Here is a 23,599-nt window from a genome sequence, read left to right as displayed (position 1 = left end):
AGCGGAAATAGGCCCCGCAGTCGCAGGAGGCTCCATCGGCCAACCTCCTCACCCTGGTTTTATAGATGGCCGCTTTAGCCAGGGCCAGGAGGAGGTTGACCAGGAGGTCCCGCGACTTAGTGGGGCCACGGACAGGGAGTGCATAGATGAGAAGGTGAGGAGAAAAGTGCAACCAAAACCGTAACAAAAGATTGGTGAGGAGCCGGAATAGGGGCTGCAACCTGGCGCACTCCAGATAAACGTGCGCCAGGGTTTCCCTCACGCCGCAAAAGGGGCAAGTGTCCGGAATGGAGGTGAACCGCGCCAAATACACGCCCGTGCTCACGGCCCCGTGAAGGAGCCGCCAACTGATATCCCCGGCGGGCCTCGGCACTAAGGTGGAATAGAGGCTGGCCCACTGGGGTACAGCAGAGTAGTCCTATTGGGAATCCAGGACGTGGGCGGGCAGAGCTCGTCCACTACAAAAGGATCCCCCCCCAGCCTAAGGGGGAGATCCACAGGGCCTGGAGAACCAACTAATTACGGGGGACAACTAATGAAAAACAGGGACGGGAGTGCGGTCAAAGGGTCAAACGAAGGGAACCGGACGGGGACACCGAGCAGAGAACCCCGGACAGCGCCCACCGCTCCTCAAAGGCGTCAAGGGAGTCGGTGGACGCCGCCCAGAGGAACTCCGCTCGGAGACGTGAATGGACAGAGGATCGGAAATAGGCCCCGCAGTCGCAGGAGACTCCATCGGCCAACCTCCTCACCCTGGTTTTATAGATGGCCGCTTTAGCCAGGGCCAGGAGGAGGTTGACCAGGAGGTCCCGCGACTTAGTGGGGCCACGGACAGGGAGTGCGTAGATGAGAAGGTGAGGAGAAAAGTGCAACCAAAACCGTAACAAAAGATTGGTGAGGAGCCGGAATAGGGGCTGCAACCTGGCGCACTCCAGATAAACGTGCGCCAGGGTTTCCCTCACGCCGCAAAAGGGGCAAGTGTCCGGAATGGAGGTGAACCGCGCCAAATACACGCCCGTGCTCACGGCCCCGTGAAGGAGCCGCCAACTGATATCCCCGGCGGGCCTCGGCACTAAGGTGGAATAGAGGCTGGCCCACTGGGGTACAGCAGAGTAGTCCTATTGGGAATCCAGGACGTGGGCGGGCAGAGCTCGTCCACTACAAAAGGATCCCCCCACAGCCTAAGGGGGAGATCCACAGGGCCTGGAGAACCAACTAATTACGGGGGACAACTAATGAAAAAACAGGGACGGGAGTGCGGTCAAAGGGTCAAACGAAGGGAACCGGACGGGGACACCGAGCAGAGAACCCCGGACAGCGCCCACCGCTCCGCAAAGGCGTCAAGGGAGTCGGTGGACGCCGCCCAGAGGAACTCCGCTCGGAGGCGTGAACGGACAGAGGAGCGGAAATAGGCCCCGCAGTCGCAGGAGGCTCCATCGGCCAACCTCCTCACCCTGGTTTTATAGATGGCCGCTTTAGCCAGGGCCAGGAGGAGGTTGACCAGGAGGTCCCGCGACTTAGTGGGGCCACGGACAGGGAGTGCATAGATGAGAAGGTGAGGAGAAAAGTGCAACCAAAACCGTAACAAAAGATTGGTGAGGAGCCGGAATAGGGGCTGCAACCTGGCGCACTCCAGATAAACGTGCGCCAGGGTTTCCCTCACGCCGCAAAAGGGGCAAGTGTCCGGAATGGAGGTGAACCGCGCCAAATACACGCCCGTGCTCACGGCCCCGTGAAGGAGCCGCCAACTGATATCCCCGGCGGGCCTCGGCACTAAGGTGGAATAGAGGCTGGCCCACTGGGGTACAGCAGAGTAGTAGAAGGCAGATATACTGGCCACTGGAAAAGCAGTTTTCTGTTCCCTGACTGACCAGAGCAGGGGCTGCTCCAAGCTGGGGTGGACACCTGATTCCAATTAACCTGCAAAGAGTCAGGTGAAGCCGTTAGGCTAATAAGAACACCTGACTCTAATTAAGGCCCCTCTGATAGTATAAAAGGGCTCGCTCCAGTCAGGTCGAGAGAACCAGGGAGCCAGAGGAGAGGAAGTGTGGCTGAAGGGCTGGGTAATGAAAACACTCTCAAGCCACTGGAAAGGGAGCTTTAAGGTAAGGGTGAAGAAGGCGTTAAGAGAGAGAAGCAGGGGGGGAAGTGGCCCAGGGACACGTAGCAACTCTGGCAGTGAAAGGTTGGCTGCCAACAACTGCTGCCATTAGGGTCCCTGGGATGGAATCCGGAGTAGGGGGCAGGCCCGGGTTCCCCCCAACCCACCACTACAGAAACATCTCCTGGGAGGGGAAGACAGGATAAATTGGAGAGAGTCCAGCGAAGGGCAACAAAAATGATTAGGGGACTGGAACACATGAGTTATGAGGAGAGGCTGAGGGAGCTGGGATTGTTTAGCCTGCAGAAGAGAAGAATGAGGGGGGATTTGATAGCTGCTTTCAACTACCTGAAAGGGGGTTCCAAAGAGGATGGCTCTAGACTGTTCTCAATGGTAGCAGATGACAGAACGAGGAGTAATGGTCTCAAGTTGCCGTGGGGGAGGTTTAGATTGGATATTAGGAAAAACTTTTTCACTAAGAGGGTGGTGAAACACTGGAATGCGTTACCTAGGGAGGTGGTAGAATCTCCTTCCTTAGAGGTTTTTAAGGTCAGGCTTGACAAAGCCCTGGCTGGGATGATTTAACTGGGAATTGGTCCTGCTTTGAGCAGGGGGTTGGACTAGATGACCTTCTGGGGTCCCTTCCAACCCTGATATTCTATGATTCTATGATTGTTCACAGCGTGGCAGAACAAAGGTTTGGTTTTTTTTTAAAAGTGCACTGGGGTTTTTGGTTTGGGGTTTTTGTTTGTACCACAATGGAGGAGGTGGTGAGAGCGCTGGTGCAAGTCACAGCGGCCCAGCAGGAGGCAACCCGGGCTTAGGTGATGGCGCAACAGGAGTCCATGAGGCTACAGCAGGAAACAAACCAATTATTAATGAGCCAGGTGACCCAAGGTCGAGCCCTCCTGTGCAAGGTCGTGGACGAGCTGAATATGCTCACCACCCAGGCCCGGAGGTCTAATGGGACCCAAACCCTGAGGGCCACCGGTTGTCTGCCAAAGATGACAGCAGCGGATGACGTAGAGGTGTATCTCCTCTCATTCGAAAGGACTGCTCAGCATGAGGCGTGGCCCCAGGAGCAGTGGGCCAGCATTCTCGCCCCTTTTTTGCGTGGAGAGGTACGCAGTACTGCAGCTAAGGCCTCCCCATTGCCGAGGAGAGCAGGACAATTATTTCTCGTGTCTTAGATCTGACACTTCTGTTCATACACCCCAGAATTATATTTGTCTTTTTTGCAACTGCATCATGTTGTGGCTCATATTTAGCTTGTGATCCACAATAACCCCCAGTCCTTTTTAGTAGTACTATTCCCTACCCAGTTATTCCCCAATTTATAGTTGTGCATTTGATTTTGCGCTTGTCTTTATTGAATTTCATCTTGTTCATTTCAGATCAGGTCACTCCATAACCTTCTCTCTGTTGAGGTAAACAGACAGGGCTCCTTGAGTCTGTCACTATAAGGAACGTCTTGTATCATTGTCGTGGCTCTTCTCTGACCCCTCTCCAATTTATCAACCTCTTTCTTGAATTGTGGGCACCAGAATCGCACACAATATTCCACTGGTCGCACCAGTGCCAAATACAGAGTACTATAACCTTCCTGTTCCTACTCAAGATTTCCTGGACAGCTGCATGGATGGCGACGCCTCTGAGGGCTCACAATAGCAATGTTGAAATAACACCAGCTATGAGAAATCCGCCATGAGCTCCCTGGTGTCTCTGACAGCGGACTCATAAGCTGTATTGCCTCAGGAGGCAGGAAATGACCAGAAGTTTGAATAAACTCACCTCTAAGGTTGGCCGCATCATGTGCTGCAAGCAGAATGGAATATCACAACGGTTCCCTCACTCCCCCCTGGTTCTGTGTGAGCTGGGTGGGTCACCGAGCATGCAGGTGCCACCAGCAGCGCAGGAACCAGGCCTGCAGCAGCCTCTAATCTGGGTGGTCAGGGAGACTCTAGATCTGGGTGTCAATCCAGCCAGAATGGAGAAGCGTGTCAGGCTTATTCACAACAGAGAGAGCTAGCATTTCTAATGACGAGAGGGAAATCAAAGGAACGTGACTTGAAAGAGCCTGGTAATGCTGCGAACACTGTGGTAGTTGTTAAACAAACGGAGCTGGGAAAGCTCGATCCCAGGCTTGAAGATTCATGCCAGGGTTGAAAAGACCCAGTAAGCTAAATGGTGCTCATCCTGAAATAGAGATCAGTTGGCACTTGAACTTGGGGAGCCTCATTCCACAGGCAAAGGAAGTGCTGCAGCGGGAGATCAAAGCCTGCCCTGGCTCCATCGCTGCATGCTGACCTAATACGATGATCAGTTGAGACTCATAACAGACCAGGAAAATTAGCATTAATCACAGTTACACAGCATTAAATAGGAAGCAAGGCCTTATGTAGTTAACTCCAGCACCCCAGTATCAGCAGTCAAGCTGGACCCAGGGGAAGGCAGTGAGAGAAAGCCAGGTAGCAGCCTGCTGAGATGTGGAAGCAACTAATCCCGAGCCCTCGTTCATGTCAACTGTAGCAGGAGGTGAAGTGGCCACAGGGCTTTGGACGCACTTACTGGATGTTGAGCTTCAGAGTTCCCTTCTGGAGATGGTGCAGGACAAGAGGTGGCTTTCAGGGCACCGCAGCATGTCACACTCAGGTCAGGTCTCAAAAAGGGAGATGGAGACCAAAGAGGAACTGCAGCAAGCAGAGGAGATAGCACTATGCACAAGGCCTAGAGGGGCCAGGGCTGGACTGCATCCACTGTGAGCAAAGGAGGCAGGCTGTGGGGGGGATGTACTGCAAGGCTCACTCATTTCCTTCTTGGCCGAAAACACTGTGTTTAAAGGCACCTAGAAAGAGGAGTCGTCTCCGTGTGAGAGAGGGAGCAGCTTTGCCCCTTTCTTACGCAGCCTAATGTAGTGATTGGTTTTTTTGGCCAGCCCTGCATGTTGAGCAGTGTCGGCACTAAGCTGCCCACAGGAACATCCATGTCCCTACCCTGAGTGGAAATCAATCAGGTGTCTGAGTTGTTCACATTATTCCCTCTCCTGTGCATTATGTTGCATTTATCAGCCCTGAATTCCCTTTCCCATCATGTTGCCCATTCCCCTGGCTTGGGTCAGTCCCTCTGAAGTTCCTCAGCTTCCAATAGCCTTAACAAATCTACAGAATTTGGTGTCATCTGCAAATATCGGCTTCCCCACCCCATTCCAGCACATTAATTATTACATTCACCATCCTCCCCCTGGTACCGTGTTGCCAACCTTACACATTCAGGAAAGATGAGTCCATTCAAAAAATATGGATCAAAATCATAATTGTTTAGAAGATAACAAAGGTTCAGTCCTTTGCTTTCTGATTTCTGAGCTCGTAGGGTGCACTCGGGTCCAGTTTGCAGCCTTTTCTCAACCACCAAGAAACTAGACTCACTCTTTTTTTTTTTTTTTTTTAAAGAATCCATCTGGTTCTTACCTGGTCATATGCCTCCTGGAGCCTTGGATTACCTGCTGGGAGCCTTTGGCCAAGAACAAAATGGACCCTTTATTCCTGCTGTTCACTGTCTCAGCCAGCACGGCCGAACTGGCTCGGACAGGGTGCCCTGTGTGCAGGGAGAGGGGTGGAGGGCACTTGCGGGGAGGAGCAGCCAGTCGCTGGTGGGGTGGAGAGGCTTGGCAGAGGATGCACCCTGAGAACAGGTGTGGCAGGCTCTGGAGGCTGGGGCAGAGTTGGGCTGCATCTGGAAGCGGACCCCAAAAATTCAGAGGGGCGGAGAGGGGGGATCTGGCTAGTCCGAGGAGGAGCGGGATGCTCCGGGTGCTGCCCCCAAGGCAGGGGGAGGGGCGGAATGCTGGGGCTGGAAGGTTCCTTGTCAGTTGGGCCTGAACCTTCTTCCCCCCCATCCCCCGCCTCCCTGGGAGGCCATTGAGACGAGACCCCCGCCCGGGGGAGGGGGGCAGGACCCCACGGAGGAGGCGATGGGGGCTGGTGCCCCCGGGGGAGGGGGGGCAGGACCCCACGGAGGAGGCGATGGGGGCTGGTGCCCCCGGGGGAGGGGGGCAGGACCCCACGGAGCAGGCGATGGGGGCTGGTGCCCCCGGGGGAGGGGGGGCAGGTCCCCACGGAGCAGGCGATGGGGGCTGGTGCCCCCGGGGGAGGGGAGGCAGGTCCCCACGGAGGAGGCGATGGGGGCTGGTGCCCCCGGGGGAGGCGGGGCAGGTCCCCACGGAGCAGGCGATGGGGGCTGGTGCCCCCGGGGGAGGCGGGGCAGGTCCCCACGGAGCAGGCGATGGGGGCTGGTGCCCCCGGGGGAGGGGGGGCAGGTCCCCACGGAGGAGGCGATGGGGGCTGGTGCCCCCGGGGGAGGGGGGGCAGGTCCCCACGGAGGAGGCGATGGGGGCTGGTGCCCCCGGGTGAGGGGGGGCAGGTCCCCACGGAGGAGGCGATGGGGGCTAGTGCCCCCGGGGGAGGCGGGGCAGGTCCCCACGGAGGAGGCGATGGGGGCTAGTGCCCCCGGGGGAGGCGGGGCAGGTCCCCACGGAGGAGGCGATGGGGGCTGGTGCCCCCGAGGGAGGGGGGCAGGTCCCCACGGAGGAGGCGATGGGGGCTGGTGCCCCCGGGGGAGGCGGGGCAGGTCCCCACGGAGGAGGCGATGGGGGCTGGTGCCCCCGGGGGAGGGGGGGCAGGTCCCCACAGAGGAGGCGATGGGGGCTGGTGCCCCCGGGGGAGGCGGGGCAGGTCCCCACGGAGGAGGCGATGGGGGCTGGTGCCCCCGGGGGAAGGGGGGCAGGTCCCCACGGAGGAGGCGATGGGGGCTAGTGCCCCCGGGGGAGGTGGGGCAGGTCCCCACGGAGGAGGCGATGGGGGCTGGTGCCCCCGAGGGAGGGGGACAGGTCCCCACAGAGGAGGCGATGGGGGCTAATGCCCCCGGGGGAGGCAGTGGTACAAGGCTTTCCCCGTCAATGGCAGATGACCAGAGGGGGTCCCTGTGAGGGGGCCGCGCCAGGCTCAGTGAGCACGTCCCCCGGGGGGTCCCTGTCTAGGGGTCCCTGTCTGGGGGTCAGGCTGGGATTGGTGAGCACGTCCCTGGGGTTCCCTGTGTGGGGGTCGGGCAGGGCTCAGTGAGTGCATCCCCGGGGGTCTCTGTGGGGGCTGGGCCGGGCTGGGTGAGCGCGTCCCTGGGGGTCCCTGTGTGGGGGTCCCTGTGTGGGGCCAGGCCGGGCTCAGTGAGTGCGTCCCTGGGGCTCCCTGTGTGGGGCTCCCTGTGTGGGGCTCCCTGTGTGGGGGCTGCAGCGGGCTCAGTGAGCGTATCCCCTGGGGTCCCTGTGTGCGGGTCCCTGTGTGGGGACTGGGGCAGGCCCCGTGACCGTGGCGGGGGCCCTCTGGGGGAGGGAAATGGGGAACAGGCAAAGAGGGAGGTTGGCAGAGGGGTCCGGGAATGAGTGAGAACAATAGCAAGGGGCTGCAGCCGGAGATGAAACCAGAGGAACCTGGGAGGCCGTGAGAGGAGAGGACAGAGCAATGCCTGTGAGTGGGGGCCCCTGACACAGGGGTGGGGAGTTTCCAGGATGGGGGGGGGGGAAGGGAGGGCTCGAATGGACGCCTGGCCTTGCCTTGCCTTGCCCTCTGCCTCGGGCTGAATTGCACCCTGTGAGCTGGCTTTTCTAGCTGCAGATCCACGTGGCAGGGAGGACTAGCGGGGTGCTGCAGCGGGGCAGGGTGAGTTGCAGATTGGGAGCCCAGGGCCAGCTGCACAGTAATGGGGGGTGTTGGTGCAGGACTGAGGGTCAGCCAGATGGGTGGGAGAGGCTGAGCGCTCTGGGCCAGGCGTATCCCAAGTGGAGTGTTGTGTGGGATGCGGGATGCTGAGGGATTGCTATGTGCATACCAGGGGGTGGAACGGGGGTCCCTATCAGGTGCTGCACCACGTTCGGTGAGCGCGTCCCCGGGATCCCTGTGTGGGGGCCGTGCCGGGCTCAGTGAGTGCGTCTCTTGGGGGTCCCTGTGTGGGGGCCGCGAAGGGCTCGGTGAGCGTGTCCCGGAGTTCCTTGTGTGGGGGCCACGCAGGGCGCGCTGAGTGTGTCCCCAGAGGTCCCTGTGTGGGGGCTGGGCCGGGCTGGGTGAGCGCTTCCCCGGGGGTCCCTGTGTGGGGGGCCGGGCCTGGCTCAGTGAGTGCGTCCCCGGAGGTCCCTGTGTGGGGGTCCCTGTGTGGGGCCAGGCCGGGCTCAGTGAGCGCATCCCCGGGGGTCCCTGTTTGGGGGTCCCTGTGTGGGGGCCAGGCTGGGTGAACGCGCCCCCGGGGGTCCCTGTGTGGGGGCCGAGCCGGGCTCTTGACCATGCCCCCAGGGGTCCCTGTGTGTGGGTCCCTGTGTGGGGGCTGGGCTGGGTGAGCGCATCCCTGGGGGTCCCTGTGTGGGGGCCGGGCTGGGCTGAGTGAGCGTGTCCCCGGGGGTCCCTGTGTGGGGGCTGGTCGCAGTGAATGCGTCCCCGGGGGTCCCTGTGTGGGGGGTGGGCCGGGCTGGGTGAGCACGTCCCCGGGGGTCCCTGTGTGGGGGATGGGACGGGCTCGTGAGCGTGTCCCAGGGAGTCCCTGTGTGGGGGCCAGGCTGGGTGAGTGCGCCCCCGGGGGTCCCTGTCTGGGGGTCTCTGTGTGGGGGCCACAGCGGGCTCGGTGTTCACGTCCCCTGGGGGTCCCTGTGTGGGGGCCGGGCCGGGTGAGTGCGCCCCCAGGGGTCCCTGTGTGGGGGTCCCTGTGTGGGGGATGGGACGGGCTCATGAGCGTGTCCCCGGGGATCACTGTGGGAGGGTCCCTCTGTGGGGGATGGGACGGGCTTGTGAGCGTGTCCCTGGGGGTCCCTGTGTGGGGGTCCCTGTGTGGGGGCCGGGCTGGGCTGGGTGAGCGCGCCCCCGGGGGCCCCTGTGTGGGGGCCGGGCTGGGCTGGGTCAGCGCGCCCCCGGGGGTCCCTGTGTGGGGGATGGGAGGGGCTCGTGAGCGTGTCCCCGGGGGTCCCTGTGTGGGGGTCCCTGTGTGGGGGCCGGGCTGGGTGAGCTTGTCCCCGGGGGTCCCTGTGTGGGGACTGGGCCGGGCTGGGTGAGCACGTTCCCGGGGGTCCCTGTCTGGGGGTCTCTGTGTGGGGGCCACAGCGGGCTCAGTGTGCGTGTCCCCTGGGGGTCCCTGTCTGGGGGTCCCTGTGTGGGGGCTGGGTGAGTGCGCCCCCAGGGGTCCCTGTGTGGGGGTCCCTGTGTGGGGGATGGGACAGGCTCATGAGCATGTCCCCAGGGATTGCTGTGGGAGGGTCCCTGTGTGGGGGCCGGGCTGGGCTCAGTGACCTCATCCCCAGGGTCCCTGTGTGGGGGTCCCTGTGTGGGGGCCGGGCTGGGCTGGGTGAGCATGTCCCCAGGGGTCCCTGTATGGGGCCCCCTGTGTGGGGGCCGGGCCGAGCTGGGTGAGCGCGTCCCCGGGGGTCCTTGTGGGGGGGCCAGGCCGAGCTGGGTGAGCGGGTCCCCGGGGGTCCCTGTCTGGGGGCCGGGCTCGGTGAGCGGGTCCCCGGGGGTCCCTGTGTGGGGGATGGGACGAGCTGGGTTAGCGCGCCCCCGGGGGTCCCTGTCTGGGGGCCCCTGTCTGGGGGCCGGGCTCAGTGAGCGGGTCCCTGGGGGCCCCTGTCTGGGGGCCGGGCTGGCTGAGCGTGTCCCCGGGGGTCCCTGTCTGGGGGCCGGGCTCGGTGAGCCTGTATGGGGGTCCCTGTATGGGGGTCCCTGTGTGGGGGCTGGGCCGAGCTGGGTGAGCGTGTCCCCGGGGGTCCCTGTGGGGGGGCCCCTGTCTGGGGGCCGGGCTCGGTGAGCGGGTCCCCGGGGGTCCCTGTGGGGGGTCCCTGTGTGGGGGCCGGGCTCGGTGAGCGGGTCCCCGGGGGTCCCTGTGGGGGGGCCCCTGTCTGGGGGCCGGGCTCGGTGAGCGGGTCCCTGGGGGTCCCTGTGGGGGGCCCCTGTGTGGGGGCCGGGCTCGGTGAGCGGGTCCCCGGGGGTCCCTGTGGGGGGGCCCCTGTCTGGGGGCCGGGCTCGGTGAGCGGGTCCCCGGGGGTCCCTGTGGGGGGTCCCTGTGTGGGGGCCGGGCTCGGTGAGCGGGTCCCCGGGGGTCCCTGTGGGGGGGCCCCTGTGTGGGGGCCGGGCTCGGTGAGCGGGTCCCCGGGGGGCCCTGTGGGGGGGCCGGGCCGGGCTCGGTGAGCGGGTCCCCGGGGGTCCCTGTGGGGGGGCCCCTGTGTGGGGGCCGGGCTCGGTGAGCGGGTCCCCGGGGGTCCCTGTGGGGGGGCCCCTGTCTGGGGGCCGGGCTCGGTGAGCGGGTCCCCGGGGGGCCCTGTGGGGGGGCCCCTGTCTGGGGGCCGGGCTCGGTGAGCGGGTCCCCGGGGGGCCCTGTGGGGGGGCCGGGCCGGGCTCGGTGAGCGGGTCCCCGGGGGTCCCTGTGGGGGGGCCCCTGTGTGGGGGCCGGGCTCGGTGAGCGGGTCCCCGGGGGTCCCTGTGGGGGGGCCCCTGTCTGGGGGCCGGGCTCGGTGAGCGGGTCCCCGGGGGGCCCTGTGGGGGGGCCCCTGTCTGGGGGCCGGGCTCGGAGAGCGGGTCCCCGGGGGGCCCTGTGGGGGGGCCGGGCCGGGCTCGGAGAGCGGGTCCCCGGGGGGCCCTGTGGGGGGGCCCCTGTCTGGGGGCCGGGCTCGGAGAGCGGGTCCCCGGGGGGCCCTGTGGGGGGGCCCTGTCTGGGGGCCGGGCTCGGTGAGCGGGTCCCCGGGGGGCCCTGTGGGGGGGCCCCTGTCTGGGGGCCGGGCTCGGAGAGCGGGTCCCCGGGGGGCCCTGTGGGGGGGCCCCTGTCTGGGGGCCGGGCTCGGAGAGCGGGTCCCCGGGGGGCCCTGTGGGGGGGCCCCTGTCTGGGGGCCGGGCTCGGTGAGCGGGTCCCCGGGGGGCCCTGTGGGGGGTCCCTGTCTGGGGGCCGGGCTCGGTGAGCGGGTCCCCGGGGGTCCCTGTGGGGGGGCCCCTGTGTGGGGGCCGGGCTCGGTGAGCGGGTCCCCAGGGGGCCCTGTGGGGGGGCCCCTGTGTGGGGGCCGGGCTCGGTGAGCGGGTCCCCGGGGGGCCCTGTGGGGGGGCCCCTGTGTGGGGGCCGGGCTCGGTGAGCGGGTCCCCGGGGGGCCCTGTGGGGGGGCCCCTGTGTGGGGGCCGGGCTCGGTGAGCGGGTCCCCGGGGGGCCCTGTGGGGGGGCCCCTGTGTGGGGGCCGGGCTCGGTGAGCGGGTCCCCGGGGGGCCCTGTGGGGGGGCCCTGTCTGGGGGCCGGGCTCGGTGAGCGGGTCCCCGGGGGTCCCTGTGGGGGGGCCCTGTCTGGGGGCCGGGCTCGGTGAGCGGGTCCCCGGGGGTCCCTGTGGGGGGGCCCCTGTGTGGGGGCCGGGCTCGGTGAGCGGGTCCCCGGGGGGCCCTGTGGGGGGGCCCCTGTGTGGGGGCCGGGCTCGGTGAGCGGGTCCCCGGGGGGCCCTGTGGGGGGGCCCCTGTGTGGGGGCCGGGCTCGGTGAGCGGGTCCCCGGGGGGCCCTGTGGGGGGGCCCCTGTGTGGGGGCCGGGCTCGGTGAGCGGGTCCCCGGGGGGCCCTGTGGGGGGGCCCCTGTCTGGGGGCCGGGCTCGGTGAGCGGGTCCCCGGGGGGCCCTGTGGGGGGGCCCCTGTCTGGGGGCCGGGCTCGGTGAGCGGGTCCCCGGGGGGCCCTGTGGGGGGGCCCTGTGGGGGGGCCGGGCTCGGTGAGCGGGTCCCCGGGGGGGCCGGGCGTGGGCCGCAGCTGGGGCGGGGTCCCCGGCGCGGCGGGCGCGGGAGGGCCGCCGGGCGCTAGGGCCGCGCGGGAGGCGCGCGGTGGCTCGGGCTCCGCGGGCGGGGGCTGTGCGGCTCAGTGCTGCAGTGGAGGCGGCGGAGCTGCGGGCGGAGGCCGCGCCGGGCAGGGCAGGAGGCGGCGGCGGAGAGGGGGAGCGCGGCGGCGGGAGCGGCGGCGGCGGCGGCGGCTCCCGGGGGAGGTCCAGGCCCGGGACTGGCCGAGGTAGGAGCGGGCCCCAGGCGGTGGCGGCGGGGGGGGGCCGCTTCCCCAGGGCCGATCCTCCCCTTCTCCGCCCCCGGGTGGGGGCGGTGCCATGGGGGCAAGCGGGCACGGAGCTGGGGGCTTGGCACCCGGGCACGGGGAGCGGGCAGAGCCCGCACCAGCGGCAGCCGCCCCCTCCCTGGGCTGCATGGGCCATGCGCCGCAGCCCCCCCTTCCCCCCCCGCCGCTTGTTGCATTTTATGTGCCTGCAAAGAAATCTGCCCTAGATGTTGCATTGGCCCCCCCTTGCTTTCTCGGCAGTCGGTGCCCCTTCCTCCTCCCAAGTTCGGGTGCCCCCGACCCCACTGCCCACAAATCGATGGGGGGAAAAGCGGTTGGTACTCAGGGGCTACCCCCTTGCCTTGCACCCAGACTCCCCGATTTGCGTACACGGGGGGCACACGAACTTGTGATCCCCGGGGGGCTGTGGGGGGAGATAGCTCCCTGATCAATTAATGAGCCGTCAACTCTATCCCCTGAGGTGGAGATACAGCTTTTGCATTGAATATTGGGGGGGCACCCAGATCCCCTCTTCTGTGTGGGGGTTTCCTTTATTTCACGTACGTTTGCAGACGTGTCTCGGCTGCAGTGCATTGCTCCCGGGTATTATTTTTTTTCAGCCCTGCATTGGGTTTTGTACAAAAATAAGATGGGGGAGGAGAAGGGTGGGCACGGTTCCAGGGCAAGGAAATAATCCCCCTCCCCCTCCTTCAAACCCTTCTGTGAAGTGGAATGTAGAGCCGGGTTTGCAGGAGGGTGGTATGGAGGGCAAAGCAGAGAAGCAGGAAAAATGGCAGCCTGGCATGACCCTTCTTCTCTCGCTGTTCCCCCCTCCCCCTTGCTGTCCTGTGCCCTCCAGAGAAGGGGGCTTTAGGACACAGGCTGCAGCCTGGGGGGGTCCTGTCAGGGAGTCAGGATGGGAGGAGATAAGGCGGTTCTGCAGACAAGCTGCAGGGGTGTAAGGCACTGGTTGAGGGTAGGGATGGGGGGAATTGCTCTGATCTGCTGGGAGAGGAATCCATCCCTGGGGAGCGGGTCCCTGTGCACCCCTACCTGTGGCTTGATCTATGTGTGTGGAAGGTAGGAAACCCCTTGAGTTTGGGCGGGAGTTTGCTGCTCTGCTGTTGGATTGTGCCTGCCGAGGGCCAGGACCGGGGTGCAGGGAGGGGTCATTCCCCAGGCTCTGCTAGCAGCATCCTCTTGCTCTGGAGCTTTGCTGAGGGGATGGGAGGAAACCTGCCCCCTCTCCCCCACCAGATACTGAGGGCAGGCCAGGGAGGGTATGGTGCACTGTAAGGGTGGTGGTTGTTTTTTTGGGGGGGGAGGAGGGGGGGAAGAGAAGGGAGGATTCTTTCCCTCCATCCCATCATCAAGCCCAACCCCAGGGAAGTGTTAGTGGGACAGAGACCCTGCAAGGGGCAGAGGAAGGTGCTGCGTCCCTGGCTGGATTTGGAGGAGCCAGGGTGGTTCACAGCCCCCAATGAAGCTGGGCTCTCCTCCCTGTGAAGAGCTGGGTGCAGACGTGTCCTTGAACGCTTTGCATCTGCACTGATGAAGGGCAAGGCATCACAGCTGGGATTTGGGGGAAGGAGGGAGGCTGCATCGTGGTTCTGGCCCCCTCCCCAGCACATACACACTCACTGCAGGGGAATTGCCTCCGTGGGGCCATTTAATCAGCCCCACAAATTAGCCCTTCTAAAACTCGCTCCCTTCCCTCCTGCCTGTGCCTCTTTCTTCCCTGCATTGCCTGCTTGGCTGGTTTATCATCCTGGGCCTGGCAGAGGGCCAGGCCCCATCCCCTCCCCCCGGGGCTCTCTTTTCTCCAGCCTTTGGGCCGGGATCTGGCTGGCGGTGTGTGGGGGGAGAAGACACTGTGAAAATCTCTATTTCCCCCCCCCCCCACCCCAAGTTCTCTTGTCTTTTTATTTGGAAATGGCCTCCCTCCCTCTTTTCCATCCTCATCGGCAAGGCTGGGCTGCCTGTATTGTGACAAGGGTTTTGCAGCTCCCTCCAAACACAAGAAGGCTAGAGAGGTTTTGCAAGGCAGGCTGGCAGCTGAGATGTGCATGTTACTCATTCCCTGCACACAAGTGTCATTGACTTAGCCTGCCCATCTGTGTGTGTGTGCGCCCGTGCGTGTGTCTGTTTCTCTTGCGCTCTCATCTGTCACTTGGGAGGGACAAACTCCTATGGGATCTGCATGGAGATTCTTTTTCTTATACACAGTCATTTCAGAATGATCATTATCAAACGCTTGCCCTGCTGGGGGAGGGAGCACTGCTACCTTTAGCCTCTGAAAGCTCTCAGTCCAGGATTGGGGCAAAGGGGGGGAAGTTGGCATGCTGTTTAATCTCCAGGAAACTTGTTTAAGGGGGGTGCCGTTATGCAGAAATATTGGGAAATGCACTAAAGATCCACTTTGAAGCCCCATCTATAAATTCACGGTTTTGAGTGTTTGTAGGACTGTCTGGTTTATTTTCTGCCTGATGATTTTGCTGGCGAAGAATAGTCAGATTTCCAGCTAGAATGGGAAAATCAAACTGTAAGTCATTAGAGGCTGGGTAGTTTGGTCTCATACATACAGGAGCGAAGTTCATCTTTTGTATTGATTGTGCTAGTTTTCATCCATTGACCTGTTTCCTTCTGTAAGTACAATGCAAAAATCTATATGGAGAAAGAAAGGGTTCTTCATGGCTTGGAATTGAGGCCTAAAAGATCTGTATCTGCTTATGATGTGTACAGTTACCACAGACTTCCCTAGCTGTCTCTTTTTATGTTTATTAATGAGATAAGTTCAAGTTAGTGATGCCTTTTTTTCAGTGTCTGAGTGTGTGTGTGTGTCTTTGAGCAAGTGAAATTTTCCTCTTAGCCTAGTTCCTCTTTTTTTCTTCCCTTTGTGCTGTGTAGATGGCATCACAATGGTTGGTTTTACTATATTTGCATTGCTTTGCTAAGTGGATGATTGCAGAAATAAACCAAGAGGTCAGTGGCTATGTTTTGGTGAACGGCTTGCAGCCCAGTAACCTTTGGAGAGCCTAGGCTTTGAAAACACACAGTGCTGTACATATGTGTATATTTTTAACTTCGCTGCTTATACGGGCCTGGAGTACCATTTAGAGAGGCGAGGTTTCTGTCTAAAATCCTATGGAAGGAGAAGGCCTGGAAATTTGTAAGCAAATTCTTCAAATCCAGTGGCTGTGAAGTTCTTGACAATAATGGAAGAGGAATTGACCTTTTTGTGTTTAGTAACTGCTCTCAATAACTCTTCACACATGCAATAGCCTTTCATGCTGAGTCAGCTCGAAACTTCCTAGCAGGAGTCTTTTTTCTTAAAATGAAATGTCCACAAACATATCTAGGAAATAATGGATACCCATATATAACAGTTGACTAAGGGCTTGCAAGCAGGTCTATAGTAGAGTGGCAGTGGGATTAGAGTCCAAACAATGTTTCCTTAGCTGCTTAAATAATCTCTAAATTTATAAGTGTCTTAAAAACATCTCTCTGGGTTGGTTGGAATGAAAGCAGAGCCAAAATGATTTAGTTCCTAACTTCATTCTCAGGAAAACGGGCTGGGTAAAACCCTGGAGGGATGTTTGCTTTTAAAAAGTTGGCAGAATCCACTAATTTGATCCTGCTTTGCAAATTATTTTTGAGGGTGGGCACCACCCCTTTCACCATAGCACCTCCCATTGCTTACTGTATTTTGTTTGTTTTTGATATTTTACACAACGGATACGTGAAGCTCTGCTTCTGGGCAGCAACTCCGGGAGCCTCAGGTGATTTAACATTCATTCTGCATAGTCCTAAAAATATCACTTCACAATTATGCATCACTGCTTGATTGCTTCCGTGCTAGCATCTCCCCACACTTATACCAAACCATGGGCTGGCTTTTTCCTTGTCCTTTGTTACAATTGGGGTTCTTCTAACCTACAGCATCCCTGCTTTGCTCAGTCTACGGTTCTCCTAATCTTCTTAGTGCATGCTTGAGAACAGTTTGAGAGGTTTCACTTATAAATCCCTTGAGTGTCTCCGAACAGCTAAGGTCAATGGTAGAAAGTAGATCTGGCTGCAATTCTCGTGTATTGGTGATGATGTAACAGAAAGGGGTGCCCTGCTTTCTGCTCTGGGCTTCTTTGAGCCTGTGGCAGAACTGAAAAGGAAAGTGAACTGGCACAGTGATGCTCTTTATTACCCTGATGAGTGTGTTTAATTTTTCATGTGGAGTCGGCTGTTTTGATGTATGGCATGTGTTTCATGTGGGGGTTGAACAGAATTAGCTACATGTAAACAGTGAAATGTTTCATACTTCTGAGTGCAGTTTTCTAGAGAACAAATAGTAGAGTTTGGGACCAAGTTGTTCCTGAATTTTCTTGTAGATTTTAGGCTGTTTAGTTTTTTAAATGAAGGTCTTCTTGACCTACTAACCAGAAACTTCTCTAGCAGCCATTCCGTTAGTGTTGGGGTGGGTGGGGGAGGGCTGGGAGACTTCCAGGGACATGTGAAGCAAATGTTTCGTAGATTCATAGAGTTTAAGGTCTGATCAACTAGTCTGGCCATTGAATTTCACTCAGATACCTCCCTGTGTGCTGAGCCCAGTGACTTGTGTTTGGGTAAAAAGCAGATACCTTCCATAAAGACGTCAGATTGGAAGCCATCAAGAGAGACAGAATCCACCACTTCCCTAATCCCCCTCACTCTTAAAAATAGTGCCTTATTTCTCATTTGAATTTACTTGGCTTCAGTTTCCCGCCTCCAGTTCTTGTTTTGCTTTTCTCAGGTAGTGTGAAGAGCCCTTTAGTACCCAATATTGTCTCCCTGTGAAAGCACTTATACCCTGTAATCAACTGACCTCTTTTGCTAACCAGATTGAGCTCTCTAAGTCTCTCACTGCAGGGTGTTCTCGTTCACCCTCTAATAATTTTTGTGGCTCTTTCCTACATTCTTTCAAATTGTTCAGCATCCTTTTTAAAACGTAGATACCAGAACTGTGTGCAGTATTCCAGCATTGGTCTCAATGGTGTTGTACACATGTGAAATCACCTCCCTGCCCTACCCTCCAGATGACATTAGCTCTGTTTGCCTCAGCATCACACTGGGAGTTCACACTGTTCACCATCACAGTGCTCAGTTGCTTGTGCACTGTGGTCCCTAAATGCTTTTCAGTCCCTGTTTTCCAGAATATATTCTCCCATTCTGTAGCGATGGCCTGCATTCCTTCTTCCTAGATGCATAACTTTACATTATTATGTTTACAGTGTAGGAGAGGATCTTGACTACTTAGGTTACAGTACAGGAGAAAAGAAAGTCTTGTTGTGTAGAATAACTTTCTGTCGGGCTAGTTTTGGGACCTTTGCCGTATCCTTCTCCTTTCCGTCTAGTCTGTTGCTGAGAACTATCCATTCCCTCCAACATACCTGTTTTTCTGTGTATTTTCACCTGAAGTGTGTGCTGTCACTGACCCCAGCACTTGGCAGAGTTAATGATCTGTTTTTGTTGGGTATAGTATCAAGTTTCATATAGCACTCTGTGAAGGTAATAGCCAAATACAAATAGAGATTTTGACTCCTTTGCCTAACACAGACTTGTAATTTTGAATAATAAGCAAAATATCTGACCATAGAAGTTTCTAATGAGCTAAGTGTGTTTAACTGGATCAAGCCAATACTTTTCTTATCCATGACAATGAATTTATTACTGCCATCTGTTGGGAGTAATAGCATAGGTGACGCTATCACTTCTAAACCATTAGCCCTGAACATTTTTGACAAATATGGCTATGATTTTTTCTGTAGAGCTTTCTCTTATCAGCCTTGTTGTAGTGGAAAGAGAGACTCTCTCTCCCAATTGCCTTCTTTTCTGAATGTCAAGAGTTGTGGTTTGCAGCATCATTTAGTTGTTGAGGCCATTTTGTTTGCTGACTTCTGGTTTTAAGGAGGGATGGATTTGTTTGCTGCTTGCCTGGGAGACCTCCAAGGAAAGCTCAGGTGCAGTAGGTGCCGACTCCGGGTAGAGTCACAGAAGATCAGGGCTGGAAGGGACCTCGGGAGGTCACCTAGTCCCACCCCCTGCTCAAAGCAGGACCAAGCCCCGACTAATCATCCCAGCCAGGACTTTGTCAAGCCAGACCTTAAAAATGAGGGCACCACTAGGTACCACTCTTGCCTCTGAGTCAAGACTCAGTGAACGCTGCAGTGGAGGGGGTGGTAGTGACTCAAAGTAGTTAGCATTCGTCTCGCTGAGTCAGTGCTCAGCTAATGCCCAGGTGTGATTTAGGGACTGCGGGATGGTTGTTGGTGGCTCAGTAGGTGTCTCTTGTTCCTGAGTCAATTCTGAACTAATGCTCCAGGTTGGGGGTGGGGAAGGAGGGACTGTGCTGTCACAGGGGGTGTTGGTGACTCAAAGTAACAATAATCACACTTTGCAACACTTGTCATGTTTCAAGTGCTTTGGACAGTTTCCCTAATGATTCCTCACAGCCCCCTGGAAAGCCCCCTATTTTTACAGGTGCAAAATGCACCCGTCTAAGCGCTAGGTGGCCCTTATCCCCCATGTCTGTGCTGCACCACGGTGCCAGGTAGGTGTGACGTGCACTGTGTTAGCAGAGGTGCTGTCTTTCACGTGAGGAGTGAAGCTCCGGTCTTTGTGGTCATTAAAAGTCGCTGGGCTGGGTGTCACCTCTGTGTCATGGCCAAGTGCTGGCTTGGGTAAGGTAACTGCACGCTGGCATACCTCAAATTCTGCATGTAGTGTCAGAGCGAAGAAGCAGCTACCAAGGGAGGACTGTGTGTGTATTTGTATCAGGGGGTAGCCGTGTTAGTCTGTATCCACAAAAACAACAAGGAGGCACCTTAAAGACCCATGAAAGCTTAGGCTCAAATAAATCTATTAGTCTTTAAGGTGCCATCAGACTCCTTGTTGTTTTTGTGTATTTGTAAACATAGTCTGGAGGTGGCTGCATTTCAGCGATCTGTGCACGCTGCATGTGTGTCTCTGAAAGGGCCTTGGGGCCCTGGTCTTCGGGATGAGGCTTGCCCTCATTATTAATAGCTGGAGCAGGAGGCTCCTGAGCGCTCCTCTTTGAAATGACTTGAAATAAAATGCCTGTTAGGTCTCTGCGAGTTCCCAGCATGCGATCAGGCTGAAGCACCCTGACAGCAGGACTTGAGGAGTCCTTAATAAACCCTGGTTTGTCAGCACCGTGTGCATCATAGAAGGTAACCCACTTTAAACGACTCTGCCGTCAGTGGGAGTGACTGGCAGGTCCCATACAAGCTCTGCCTTGTGGGAGAAGTGCGGTAAATTTTCTTCCCCACTTGCCTTCAGTTGTAAGGTCAGACTGAGCTGTTAAATACAGGAGCAGAGGAACGTGCAGACAGAGTCCTTCCCTACACTTCAAAGGCAGGCGCTGGTGCGTGAGTGGGAGAGCCAAGCAGGTGGCAAGGAGAGGATTAATTTGAGATCAAGCTTTGAGACCTGCTGTATTAACTGGGTGAAACTCTTCCAGTTTGCAAGCTTCTGCTCAGCCTTTGCTAGTGATGCTCCAGTAATAATCTGGGTGCTAGCGCACAGGAGGAGAAGTGCGTGCTGCCATCAGGAGAGCGAGCTCTCGTTGTGGGAGCAGTGGAGGAGCTCACTGACTTGGGTAAGGTTATTCAGAGAGCTTGGGACCGAGGCAAGGCTGCTGTGAATGGGCCACAGGTTCCACACTGAATGTGTGTAGCCTGCTTCAGTCGTGTTTCTTTGCACGTTTAGAGGTAAGGAACATTGTGTGGACCTTGTCAAACCTCCTTTAGACAGAGATGCAGGATCCCTCGCTGTTTGGACAGGGAGTCCACTCCCTCACGGGGCTCACAGCTGCAGCTTGTGGTTACTAGGGGAAAGAGGGGTGTTTGCACTCCGCTGTAATGGAGGGACAGTGGCTCACTTTGAAAAAGAGTGTTTGTCTTTATTTAAAGCTCAGCAGAGAGCAAAGGGAGAGGTTAGTTGGTGAGGCTGTTGAGGGATGGGGGCGGGGAGGAGGCTTTCATTGCTGGTTGTTCCCGGTGCTCCCCCTTGCATATTCCCCATCTGCCTGGTGTTTCTTACGCAGCCCGACTATTTTTAGTGCATTTGGAGACCATGTTTGCTGGAAGCGAATCAAAGCCTGAGAACTGGCTATTTTTCAGAGTGGAGCTGCGTGCTGCTCTGAGCGAGCCATTTCTCTGGGACATTGGGGATGACCTGGGGTGGGGGCTGGCTGGCAGTGCTGAGCTATTTGCTGGCCTGATGTGTGTGTTGGAACGCCTTTCTAATGGCAGAGCTCCCTGCATCTGGGGGGAGAAGTGGCTGACAGAGCCGTTTCATATGGGTTTGGGGAGGCTTACTTGGAAATCCATGCGAACGTTGCCAGCAGCTCAGCTGGGGCCCACAGAGTGGGAGACCCACCAGAGGAGAATGTGTTCTGTGGTGAGGGGCCCCAAGGGGCACAAGACCCCTACAGTGGAGCTGGACTGTGTGGAAATGGAGGTCCAGAGAGGGTTGAGACCCTGGCAAGGGAGTCAGATAGCATGGGGGGCAGGGCCCTGGGGATCATGAGACTCTGGCCAAGGACCTGGATTGCCTGGGGGTGCTAGGCCAGAGGGATGAGACACCCTGACTGAGAAGCTGGATTGCCTGCGGGGTGTCTGCATCCAACTGGCGCTGCTCAAACCAAGCAGCAGGGGTGCTCTCCACCTCAAGGAGCCCACAGTGTAGAGATGCAGCAAGTAGGGGGCAGGGCACAACACACACGCAGCATTGGGAGGTTTGAACAGTCCCCCGGGCACTCCTCTAGCACAGCGTGTCGCCCAGAGGCAGCACAGCAGAGATGGAGCTTCAGGCTGAGCTCGGGGAGCACACTCTAGGTGTAAGGGGCAGAGGTGTGGGGGATGCTGAGAATGGGCATTGGAGGCTGATGCTATTCGAGGGGGCAGGGAAGCACCTGGAATTTGGCAAGGGTGAGTCAATAAGGAGTCATGCAGGGTTTGGAAGGGGATGACAAATAGCTGGTGAGAAGGGCTCTTTTTGGTCTTGTCTGCTTGGGAAGCTTACACCGGTTTTCCTGCCTCCCGGTTGCTTGAAAAACACCGGGTTGCACACATGAGTGCGTCACCTGCTTGTCAGGAAGGCAAGAGGCATTGCAATGTCACCCCAAAATGTACAGGGGGTCACATCTCAGTTTACTGAGGGCAGTTGTTGCACTGACCTCTTTGACAGCTCCCTTGCCTGGCCAACCTTTCTAGCTCACCAGCTGAGAGTCTCCTCTGAGCTCCCAAAAGATCTCTGCTTCTCCTCTGGGCCATGACCCCATATCCACATCTTGGTTCCACTGAGTCCCAGCCAGCAATCCAGGTGTGGGTCATGGGCTCATTCTGTACTCATAGCCTAGCTCCCTTCTGGTTTCCTCCCCTGCTGCCATACTTCTTTCCAGCAACCCCCAGGTACGCTGTCTGCTGAGGCAGGAGGCAGTAGGAGGAGCGAAGCTGGGAGCTAGTCCCTTGGCTACCAGATTCCTGTTCCCTCTGCTCCCTCCAAACCCCACAGGACTTGCTGTGACAGAGTGAGGGGTGGGTGTGAGCAGAGCTGGGGAAGAAGGATATTGTGGGGGAGGGGCATGGCAGGGAACAGAGTGCAGACCCAGCTGCTGAGCCACATGGATCACCAGTGGGGGCCCTGCAGCCCCAGTAGGGGAGGCTATGGAAAGGGATCCATTTCTGGAGAGAAGGGGATCCTCTTGGGGGCATAGCGCAGGGGCAGAGAGGGGAGTCTCAGCCAATGGATGGCTAGGGAAGCTGTCTTTATTGTCTCAGTCACCCTACGTGAATCAGCGTCAGCATGGGCACAAAGGCAGCCGTGGAGTTGGTTAGGGTGGGCGCCCTTGGCCTTTTGGCGACAGTGTCCATGCTGACAGACGGTGGGAGGAAGGAACAGGAGCTCAGTTTGGCCATGGTACATTTGAGCTGACATCAGGCTGGGACAAAGGGACACAGGTCTGGAGTAGAGAGGTGGCTCTTTGGGGTGAAGATGGTAGTTGAAACTATGTGAGTGGATGAGCTCGCCCAGAAGGAGGGGTGAAAGGAGAAGAGGCAGCACCTAAGAGACTTGAGGGAGAGTGGAGACAGAGAGAGCCCTGAAGCAATGGTCAGAGATGAACCAGGGGAGAGGGAGTCTGGGAAGCCCCAGGTGTCAAGAAGGAGTGTGCTCAGCAGTGTGAAAAGCAGCAGCGAGGGCAAGGTGGGTGAGGAAGGGGTGGAGCTCTGGGAATGGACCAGAAGAGGAGGTTGAAGGAGACCCTGGTGAGATCTTTCGGTGGAGTGGAGAAGCTGGAAGCCCAGGGGAAATAGAGGAACTTGAGGTGGTGATTGATTGTAGCTTGCATGTCCCATGAGTCTGGAAGTGAGGGGGAGATGGGGCTGGGACAGTTGTTGGAGACACAGGGGAGACGTATGGCTGAAGGTGGGGCAGCCCAGGAGAGGTGGGTCTGTTCCAGACGGTGCCCTGCTTGTTCAGGCTGCAGAGAATGTTCCGTGGTGCTCAAACCTCCCAGTAGTGGGGAAACAGCTCCCAAGTGTTGGTCCCAGATTCCTACTAAGGATGAAGAGGCAGGGAGGGGGAGGCTGATTGCAAGGGGCGCCCAGCCCCATGGCCTCTGCACAGAGCAGAGGTGTGTATGTGCAAGGGTGTGGGTGTGGACAATGGACAGACAGGGAGGGGGAAGCTGATTGCAGGGGATGCCTGGCCCCCTGGCCTCTGCACAGAGCAGAGGTGTGTGTGTGTGTGTGTGTATGTGTGGGGGTGGGGGGCGGACAGGAAGGGAGAGGCTGGTTCCTGCCTCTAACCCAGCTCCCTGGCCTCTGCACAGAGCAGAGGTGCTGGTGCGGGAACGGAGACAGACAGGGAGGGAGAGGCTGAGTGCAGCGGACACCCAGGCTCTGGCCTCTGCACAGAGGTGGGGAGCACAGAGAGGGAGAGGCTGGTTCCTGCCTACACCCAGCCCCCTGGCCTCTGCACAGAGCAGAGGTGTGGGGTGGGGGGCAGAGAGGAAGAGGCTGATTGTGGGGGACACCCAGCCCCCTGGCCTCTGCACAGAGCAGAGGTGTGGGGAGGGGAGAGGTGGAGGGAGAGGCCGCTCCCTGCAGCCCCCCAGGCCACAGCCTGCCTGTAGTGGGGGAGAGGCACAAGAATTGTCTGGGTTTTAAGTTTCTGTTCTAGAAGCAGCAGCCCTGCCTGCCCAGCAGCCCCCCACCCTCCTGGCTGGAAACGAGCTGCGGCTGGAAAGCTCTAGAAACAATTTGCAGCTCTGGTGCCAAAGGCAACAGCAGCCCCGGCCATGGCTAATGCAGGCAGCATTTTCCATAGCAACAGGTGCTTGGCTGCAGTGGGCAGCCCCTG

The 23,599-nt window shown here is 58.9% G+C and overlaps 1 protein-coding gene across 5 annotated transcripts in view; it reads left to right on the top strand.

Annotated features, from left to right (window-relative positions):
* The first annotated feature begins 12,014 nt into the window (after positions 1-12,014).
* DNMT3A (DNA methyltransferase 3 alpha) overlaps positions 12,015-23,599 on the top strand; it is a 253,453-nt gene continuing 241,868 nt past the window's right edge. For all 5 annotated transcript variants that reach the window (XM_084624716.1, XM_084624715.1, XM_084624718.1 and 2 more), the window contains exon 1: positions 12,015-12,145. The gene's annotated coding sequence lies outside the window, so the exon portion shown is untranslated. The remainder of the gene's footprint in view (positions 12,146-23,599) is intronic.

Source organism: Lepidochelys olivacea (assembly GCF_965140295.1).
Source record: "Lepidochelys olivacea isolate rLepOli2 genome assembly, chromosome: 3".
Classification (NCBI taxonomy): Eukaryota; Metazoa; Chordata; order Testudines; family Cheloniidae; genus Lepidochelys; species Lepidochelys olivacea.
This window is presented reverse-complemented; position numbering and strand designations above follow the sequence as displayed.